The sequence below is a fragment of the Sylvia atricapilla genome, chromosome W (genome assembly GCF_009819655.1).
Source record: "Sylvia atricapilla isolate bSylAtr1 chromosome W, bSylAtr1.pri, whole genome shotgun sequence".
Lineage (NCBI taxonomy): Eukaryota > Metazoa > Chordata > Aves > Passeriformes > Sylviidae > Sylvia > Sylvia atricapilla.
In genome coordinates, this window is record NC_089173.1 from 20,934,076 (window position 1) to 20,944,739 (window position 10,664).

Sequence of the window (10,664 nt, forward strand, 5' to 3'; positions counted from 1 at the left end):
GTACAAAAGGCACAAACGCCTTTTGGGGTTGGCATAAATGGTTTGCTCAGTCTTCAAGCTCTTTATTTCCTTGCTGTGAAGGTAACAATTCCGTTCCCTTGAATTTGCGCTCAGGACCCAAGAGATCCTCCTACTCTGAGGCTTGTTCTGTTATGCACTCTGACCTCCACAGGTTCATAACTTGTTTGCTTGCCGCCTTGGCTGTTTAAGTAGTCCTTAATGTGGTATTTGAATATTTCCCAGATATTAGTAAATCCTTAAAACAGTCACTGAACAAAACGGTAATTTGTGAGTAATTAAACAGAAAAAAATTTACATGCCCAAGATTATACAAGGAGCCCTTGTTAGAATTGGAAAGTAAGCCTATGTTTCTAATTAAGAATCTCATCTGTGTGTAAAAATAACTGTTTATGGTCTGTTTCTAAAAGTCCCCACTTTGCATCTGCTGTGTGAACTGTAGTTATTTTGATGTTATATGTGGGAGAATGGAGGAAAGCTGATCACAGTTGGGAAGAATAGTTTTTATATGTTCATTATTACTATAGAATTTATTTGTTCAAAATTTTTCTTGAGGAAGAACTTCTTTCCTGTGTGGGTGACCATGTACTGGAGCAGATTGCCTGGAGAGGTTGTGGAGTCTCACTCACTGGAGATATTAAAGAACTGTCTGGATGCAATCCTGTGCCATGTGCTCTAGGATGACTCTGCTTGAGCAGGGAGGTGGGACTAGATAACCCACTGTGGTCCCTTCCAACCTGACCCATTCTGTGAAAATATCTAGTTAACTTAAAGCACTATAATGCAAATAGATAATTAGGATCCTGCAAAAACAGGGTTAAAAAGCAATTTATGCTATCTTAAAGGTGGAAGGCTCTGGTTAGAATTAATATTGACTAAGGACCAATTTTTACCATTGGATATAGGCAGTGACACAGACTTCAGAGACTTCTGAAATTGATATAAATGTAAGCACAACTGCTAAATTGAGCTAAGCATGCCTTGTGGCAGGAAGGTAAAAATAACATTAATGGTGGGTTTATGAATGTAGACTTATTGGATTATCTGACATAAGTTTTTCTAGTATATTTATTTAGATTGTAGTTTAGGAGTGCTTGTATGCAGATATTAAAGAGAACCAATATATATGCTTAATTTTAGGTTCATGTTGTAAATCGGAGGAACACCAGGGACTGATTTATCTTATAATCAGGTGATAGGTACACACAGAGCTGTCCAGCATGCTGACAGAGCTGGAATACAGTTTAATTCAATCAAATTTAATTCCTGTTCCTACTTTGGGCACACCAAGATGCTATAGCTACAAAGGAGAGTGGCAGAAGGCCAAGTATAATCCTCCTTCATAAAAGCTGATATTCAGAATCTATATGGTCTAAAGATCAGGGCTAAAATCAGTACTGAGATTTTCTTTTTTAAATGTTTCATTGATAAAGATCTCCTTTTGTAGACTCAGTGTTGTCACTGTCATAAAGGTTTGGACCACAGGTTTGTGAAACTTTGCACCGATCAATACATTATTGTCAGTAGAATTGTGTCAGTGATATGCGATATGCAACAGGGGGAGGATTTTTCTTTGCTTTTTTTTTTTTTTTTTTTTTTTTTTTTTTTTTTTTTTTTTTTTTTGAAAGGGCTGGGACTGTTTTTACCATTATTTTCATGTGTTAGTTATGTTGTAACTTTGAATAGATTTGATCACAGAAATGGATTTTACTAGTTAATTCAGTTCCAGATTCTTTGAACATTCAAATACATATAACAGTAGAATATTTTGGTCACCTATTCCACTTGTTAAATTTTTTTAATAGTATTGATTTCGATAGCTTGGATAGGTTTTCTATATATTTTGACAGATTTCATATCTATATGGTAGTTGAAAAAAATAATAAATATTTATGTGTATAATATACAGAAGCTATAGGGGCTCAGGATCAGGGCTGTAATTCATATTGAAATTTTATTTTAAAAATATTTCATTCGTAGATATGTATTTGTGTAGAGCCAGTGTTGTTTGGTTTATGTGTGTGATCTATCATATACAAGATAAATCAGTGTACATAATAATCTGTTTATGAATGTGTGCATGGAGACCATGGAATGTGGCATTATTTAATGATATAGAAATGAATTTCCAAGCATCACTTTTAGCCTTCAGTTTTCCCTTTCCAGACCAGATTCTAGAGTGTAACCTAATCAATTAAAAAGATCACTGTTAGTTTTCAGTGTACTGAATGCTTTGAAATTTTGTTTGTGCATATGTAATTTTTAGTAAAAAAAAATTAACGTGTTAAATAACTTGGGGGGGGGGTGAGCCTTGAGTATAAAGTTACTGTTAAATTATTCCTCTGTTAAATAATTGAATTTTCTATAACATTTTCTACAAGCCATTGTGAAATCCTTTAAACATTCAAACTATGCTGCTTATGTACAAGTTGCCATTAAGGGCATTGATTTAAATAATTGATTGATGCTAAACATAAAGGCAGAGGAAAAGGCAAGATAAAATATTTTTTGGAGAATAGAAAATAGTAGGTGAGTAGGTAAAAAGATGCAAGGAAACTTACTCTATTAGAAACCAAAAAGGAAATACTTGCAGAAATTATTCTGAGGTAGCACAGACCAGGGGCTTCCAAACCTAGTTAGGAGGTATATGATCATCATTAGTAACTTCTGGCATCCAGAAGTCGCATGTCTCTTATCACACAAAACCAGAATATCATCTATGGCTTTTCTGCTCCCAGCTTTCCTACTCGATGTTCTTGTCTTGCAAGCTAGGATTGCAGTCCGATGCTCATACTCACCTTCCCCATCCATTCACGCTTCTGCAGAAGTTTACTATTTTCTACTTCAGCCACATCCTTTCCCCTTGCACATGACCAAATCCTGAATCTTCACTCCCAGCAAGTACAAAGTGGAACCTCAGTTACTCCTGTATGTATACCATCACCCTAATCCTGGTCTTCCTACTTTACCATGTTTTGGCCCTCTTTCTATATCCTGAACTAGAAGTGCAGGTCTGCCTGGAGGCAGCAGAGCTGTTCATTGTTGTTGAATGCAGATGGTGGCTGCAGTAGCTCCTACCTCTGTTTACAGAGCCTTTATAGGACTTAGTAGGCAGTTACTCTGCTGCCTGTGTAAAAGCAGTGAGAGCCAGGAGCCATGGCTCAGTTCAGCATTGAGCATATCACAAAGCAGATGTGAGTGGTATGTGCACTATAGTTTGGCCACCTTTCTTAGTGAGAAACAAGGAAAGTTAGTAGCAGACAACTGTGGAAAGACAAGAGTAATTCTCATTGGAGAATAAAAAGCAGAGGTCTGATTTTTAAACAAAATACACTAAATCAATGTAAAAGTCCAAATAGATGCCTTTATTTCAGTCTGCTTCACATCAGCTGAGCTTGAGTCCACTCCTTAGTAAAAAAAAAAAAAAGCATAAGCCAGCCTTAAATTTAAAGAAATTGTTCCACACAGGATTTTGAAAATTGACATATAGGCAAGTTTAAGCTAAACTGATATAACTTTCTTGTGCAGTCAAGCCCTGAGCTATCTGCCTGGAAATCAGGAGGGATTTTACTGCATTCTTTTAGGTGTAATGTAGGTAAGTGGAGTTGACATCAGAGGTGAAAGTTTCAGTTGTTAAATTAGGTCCATAAGTGGTTAAAAACAAAGAAGATAAGGTTTGAATGAATCTTTGAGCACATGGGAACCAATTGCATTAACAAGAACACTCTAATCATGTAATTGCATACTTCACTCTTGTGGAAGACTAGTCAGCACTAGGTTGAAAACACTGGAGTCTGAAGAGACATGCTATTGGAGCTCCATGGAAAAGGAATTAAGGTAGACAAAGTGATGAGAGGAAATGATTGGTTAAAAAAATTATGGTTTTGTGTTTCTCTCTTGCACAGTGCAAATATGTGTGTGTTTGGGTGTCACATCTTCAAATATCTGTTTATTTAAAAATCCTTTAACTTCTGATATGTAAAAATCCAGTTGGTCATTTGGTCACATTACCAAACATCTTCAGACATCATCCCTTCCAAAGTCCTCCTATATGTAGAAAATACTATAGAAAGTCTTGTATTTCTTGACTAAAAACTGGGTAATGCACCGTAATTTCTCACAATGTTTTCCTTCTGGAGAATACCCTATTAGAGTTGTTCTTTGAGCCAATGAGTACTTGTAATATATTTTACAATTTATAATATTATCTTGCAGTTTAGCAAGGAAGCATATTTTAGGTTAGGCACTGTCCATTCTAGTGATTATCTTATTTTCTTGGTGATTGCACAGAATCAAAATAGCAAACAAAAATTAAATAAAGCACAATTGGCAGTATTTTAACAGCTTCCTTCATTTGGAGTGTACATTTCAAGGCGTGCTTTGTTTTGTTTTCTGCTTGTGTTTGCAATCCTTTAAAATGTGGATTGGAAAAGATGATACTGAGGAAAGGAATTTTGAGACAGAGGAGAATCTTTCATGTAACCATTACTGAGTTCAGTCATTAATAATTGTACAATGTGTTTCAAAAATGAGACAGATTTCTTTTAGATAAGAAAAAAATTAATATAATATATAAAGTTGCATGCTTTAATAGTTTTCCATTTTAAATTATGGACCTTTATATCTGGACATGAGATTAAAAATTGGCAGCATTAAGATTATTGCTGTTGCTTTGTTTCTTTTATGCTATGTAAGAGAACAAATGGAGCATAGTGAGGCTTTGATAACCTTAGCTCCACTGGGGTAAAACTCTCCCTGTTTTTAAAAAGTAAACAAATAAGATAGCAGAGGCTGCCTTTTGAGGGTCTTTTTGTAGGTCTTGCTTTGGATAAGCATATTTGTCCAGATTTAAAGGACAGGTGTTTGCCAAGGAAGGTGGGAACCTCCCTTGGAATGGAAAATGTGACCCCCTTCCCTCTGAACTATTATAATTTTGAAATTACAGGGCTTTCAGGCAAAGATATGGGAAAACAAATAACCGTTCTTTACGTGTGTGCGTGTGTGTGTGTGTATGTATGTATAACAAGGCAAACCAACAACAGCAGCAATAACAGACAGAAAAAAAACAGACCCAGAACAGCCTTCTCTTGGCTGTCAAGCACTTTTCCCTTTGATGTAGTTATGGTCACAGCCGGCAGGGGCGATGTTGGCTCCCAGGTGGGCAGGGCAGGTGTGATTATTCCCCCGCGGCTGCAGGGGGCGCTGTGGCGTGAGCTCAGCCTCCTCTCCACATGGGTTATGGTGACTCAGTCAACGGGAGAGAGAGAGCAAAGGGGCTTCCTTTGCAAACTCGTAGGGGGCAGGGGGGGGAGCTGGTCTCAGTGCTCCTCCAGGTCATGAAATGGACTGTAGCAGGAACTTCAGAGCAGCAGGCTGGAACAGCAGATGCAGGCCCACATGAGGTGGCAAACAAAATGTAGCAGAAATTCCGCAGCTGCAGCAAGAGCTGCGGGGGTTGAGTGGATACAGGGTGTTGGGTTAAAATGTAGTAAGAAACCCAAAGCAGTGGCAGAAAATCAGCAGGGCTGGGCAGCAGCAGCCAGGCTCCCGCAAACAGCCGGGAGGCACTGAGACAGTCCTGTGGACAGGAGAGGGGTCCCAGGTTTTCCCCTGAGACATCCAAGTAGATGGCGAGGGTCATTTCCAGTGAGATTGGGTGTTGATAAGGTCCCAGTTCAATGGCCACTCTTATGAGCAAAGCTTCACTTATGGTAGGAGAAGCAGTAAAAGACAGAACTCCGTGGTGGTGGCAAATTCTTCCCACAGCATCTGCAGCCTGGCCATCTCCCCTCCGATCTGAGAGCAAGAGAAAGCCAGGAGCCCAGCCCAGCCCCTCACCCCCCAGCCAAAATCTCATGGCATTCCTGCCCCTCCCAAGAGAAAATTCCCCAGCCAAGAGGGAAGCCAACCCTACCCTTGCCCCCCTCTCCTCTCCCCATAATATCTCCTGTCCCTCTTAAGCACCCATTGCCACCATCTCCTAGGCAACAAATGGGAAAAAAATCCCCGAGAGAAAAAAAAAAAGAGGGAAAAATCCTAACCTTCAGCCATATTTCAGGATGTTTCCAAGTTCAGCAGTAATGCAGATTTAATTTGAAATAAGGGTTCTTTAAAACTTTCTTTGCCATACTTATTTCTTGAAGTTTTAGAGAAAGAGAATACCCTTGCAAACAAATAACTATATCCTAAATTATCCAAGGTCATACAAGTTGAGTTTATACTATGATAGAAATTTTAAAAGCTGGCCTGTGAGTTATTCATTGAGTTAGTATTTTCACAAAAAACAGATGATACTTAGATTTTTACATGTAGGGAAAACAATAATAGAAAATAAGATCTATCAATATGGCAGCAGTGAGAATTAATTTATATTTTTCATCCAGTTTTCTTGATGCTCCTATTTTATCTAAGGTTTATAGCAGAAATAATAGTGTTAGAATTGAGAGATTTGGTGATAAAGTGATAAATAAGGAAGTGAGGTGTTCATTTCAGAAGTTGCCCAGTATACAAGAATTTGATATCTGTGATAAAACACGACATCTATTATAAGAAATTTATTAGCGATTAAGAGACAGAGACATTCAAGTTCAGATCAGAAGCCAAATTTATTGAGCATACCAGACATTTATATAGGGTTTTACTTGTATGGCACTTATATAGGGTTCTATTTTTGGTAACAATTTTTCATTGGTTACACATTCTTCATGACATCACGTCACCTAGTATCATTATCTTATCACAAGGTTTCACAACATGTTTCTTGGTCACTTATTCCCCAGAGAGCTTTTATCTGTGTCTGTCTGTCCCATGATTTCTGCTCAATCAGGCCTAAGATATCAGGCTTCTTTATCAGTTCCATTATACTCTCTGTTTTATTCCCCATACTTCCCCCTTCCTGTTCAACCCAAAATACATGCTTAGAGTGACTTGTCTATTAAATTTTTCACACACTGTAAAATACAAGGAATAACCATAACAATACATAATATAATGCCTAATACATATAAGTTTATTTTAACTAAATTTCTTATCGATCCACCAAGTCCCCAATTCCCCAGAACTCAACCTAGCCAATCAAATCCATCATCTACTTGCAGTTTGTTTACACCCTCTTTCAGGCCTTGACTGCTTGCATGTATCGACTGGGAGTGGTCGGACAGGTTCATGCAACACAGTCCACTAAATTCTTCACATCCATGTCCTTGTGCTAAAAGCAAAATCTATCACTGCCCTACCCTATTTTGCAAAGTAGCGTGTCTAACAGAATGAACATCAGTCAAAAGTCCTGTTAATGCTAAGGATGTAGCATTAGTTTGTTTAACTAGCCAACAACCTAATTTGTTAAGTAATCCTAAAGCTTTTCCTGCTGCTATACCAGAGGCAAAAATCAATGCTGCCCATTGCTGTCCTTAAGACCAAAAATCAAGCGGGTCATCACAATCTTTGTCAATAGCATGTAAGTTTCACTTAATTCTAGAGGGACATTTATGTTGAAAAATCATGGATGCGTTTGGGGTTAAAAGGATGTCTTGGTTTGGGAAGACAGGTATGTGCCAGGGAAAAGCTGGAGCTTCCCTTGGAATGGAGAATGTAAACCACCACCACTGTTATAAATGGACCAGGAGACCTGCTCCTTTGAAAAGCCTTTATTAGTCAGCTCTTTCAGGGGGGAACTCGAGGGGTCGCCTGCGCCATCGCTGTTCATGTCGCCGTTCTCGCTCCTGTTGCCGCTGAGGATCAGGTGTCAGGTGAATCTGCTGCTCTCGCCGCAGCAGAGTCAGGAGTTCCTGCCTCGCGGGAATCCCCAGGAACTCAACTGGGCTTGGGTGGTCTAGGGGCGTCACTTCTTCCCAGTCTCTTTGTGGTCATGGCGAGGCGGCAGAAGCAGAATTCGGTCTCTAGGTAGCTGAGGGTCTTCTCGGTGTTGTAGTGTTTCTCTTTTATCTGGATTTTGTGCTGGGTCGCGGCTTTTGGGTCCATTTGCCGGCAACTGCACTTTGGTTTTGGAGCGGTGCACCATGGAAGTCCTTGGATTTTCCTATTAGGCGGGGCCAGCAGTTCGAGGAGCCGGCGGGGAACGGCGACAGTCTAGCCCGACGGAAGGGGAAGGGAACCCGGGGTTTTAGAGGGGGTATACAACTTGGAATAAGGTTTTGAGGGTACAGATTTTGGTACAAACAGCATAACTTTCTTAACAGACAGGTTCCAACTGGCATAACATTTTAAACAGCATAACTTTCTTAACAAATGACAGACTGTGTCAAAAATGGGAATTTCTTACATTTCATTCATTTCAGTCCCCCCTCTATTTCTTTGATCGGGCCTTTGCCCGCATCAATTGGCAGTTTTTGATTCATGGGAATATCTTTTATTTAGTTCTTCAGTTTGAGGTTCTAATTAAAGTAAAACTATTCTCTTATAGGGCACTTTCCAGTTAGGCGCTGCTTAAATGTTGCAGCATTTTATGCAATCTAATACTGCTTTATATCAAAACATGTGGGATTCACATGAGTGTGAACTCTTATAAGGGACTGCAGGTTCTCCCCGTCATAGATGGGATGGTGTGTGTATGTTTATTAATAGGACTATGATTAGTTCTCCCAAGAGTCCAGTATGAACCATTGTCTCGATCTCACCTGGTCTTGCCTCTTGGGTTGGGGAAGGTATTTAGCTGGCCTTATGGAGTTCCTTTCAGTGTATTCCCACTTCTTTTTCAGTTTTTGATTAGTCCTTCTGTGGTGTGCCCTATGAGAGATCTGTAATGATATTATCATAACTTTTTAAAACAGCTTAACACTTCATGATAACTTAGAACAACTTAGAGAACATTTTTAAATGACAGCTTTTGATAACAACTTGGAAAGATTTTGAACAACGGGTTTTTTGTTTGTTTTTTTTTGTTTGTTTGTTTCTAATTGGGCTTTGGTTGTCTCTTGAAGGTTATTTTAAGTGTGTTTGGGTCTCTAATGGTGGTCCATTCGGAGGGAGTCTTTGCTGGGGTATCAGAGTCACTGGGAAGTGGCAATGGTCTTTTTATTCGGGATAGTTGTGTAAGGTGAAGCCCCTATGTCCGACCTTGGTCGAACTCAGATTTTCAAGAGTGCTAGGGGCAGACATTTTAGCCAATTCATTCCAGTTTTTGTTATTAATTTAGTTAATACATTTTTGAAGGTTTTATTTATTCTCTCAACTCTTCTTGAGCTTTGAGGATGCCAGGGTGTATGTAACTGCCATTTCATTCCTAAGGCTTTAACAATATCATGCAGGACTTGTGCTACAAAGTGGGGGCCTCTGTCTGAAACGATGTTATTTACCAGTCCATACCGGGGGATGATGTGTTCTAGTAGTATCTTTATTACTACTTGTGCTGTTTCCCTTTTTGTAAGGAAGGCTTCCACCCAATGCGTTAAGTGATCAACTATAACCAAAAGATGCTTATGTCCTTGTACTGGAGGCATTTCTGTGAAGTCTGTTTGTATATTTTGAAAGGGTCTTAATGCTATTTGTCTTCCCCCTGGTGTGGGCTTTCTCATTACTTTTTGATTTACTTTTTGACAAATTAGGCATTTTTTAGTAACTGCTCTAGCCAGGTTATAGATTTTAACACATACGTGTTCTTTCAGAAAATCATCACACAACCCTTGGGTGCCCCAGTGAGTTAAGTTGTGTATTTCTGCCAGCATTTTTCGAGCTATTGCTTTATTTAGGAATTTCTTTCCATCTGGGGTCAGCCATTCCCCTTGCTTCTTTTGGTGTAAACTTAACTTTTTTTATTTTTTGTAATTCATTTTTATTATACATTGGTTTATTAATTTTGTCAGCTGGTATATCATTCAAGGTAAGAATTTTTATTGGTTCTCTCAGCTTTTGAGCTGCTAGTTTGGCTGCTTGATCAGCTACTTGGTTGCCCCTTCTTTCAAATGTGTCTCTTTTTTCATATCCCTTGACATGTACAATTGCTATTTCTTGGGGCTTCATAAGAGATTTTAATACTAATTTAATTAATTCTTTATGTATCAGATCTTTCCTTTTTGAATTTAGGTAGCTTCTTTCTTCCCAGATCTTTCCAAATGTGTGTACTATTTTAAATACATATTGCGAGTTTGTGTAGATTGCACCTCGGTCTTGTTCTAATAAATCTAATCCCCTTTTGAGGGCATAGAATTCACAACACTGGGCAGACCAGTTTGGGGGTAGTTTTTCTTTTTCTGTAACTTTTAAATTGTTTCTTTTTCTACCTTCGACTATTGCATAGCCTGATATCCTTTTTCCTTCAGTCAGCCTAGATGATCTATCAATAAATAGCACCCTCTCATATGGTAGAGGTATATCTTCAAGATCATTTCTTGCTTTTGTTTGTAAATCTATGATTTCTATGCAATTGTGCTCTAAGTTTGGTGTGGGTTCCCCTGAGAGGGACTGGGCAGGATTTAGACTTTTTGATGTAGTTAGCTCTAAATCACTGGTGCCGGTTAAAATCACTTCATATTTTAAAGTTCTAGAGTCAGTCAGCCATTGTTGAGCCTTTTGGCTTAACACTGTCCTGAGATCATGGGGTGTGTGTGCAATGATTTTTCCCTGCAGTGTCAGTTTTTGTGCTTCCTCCACAAGAACAGCTGTGGCTGCTACAGCCTGGAGGCAAGCCG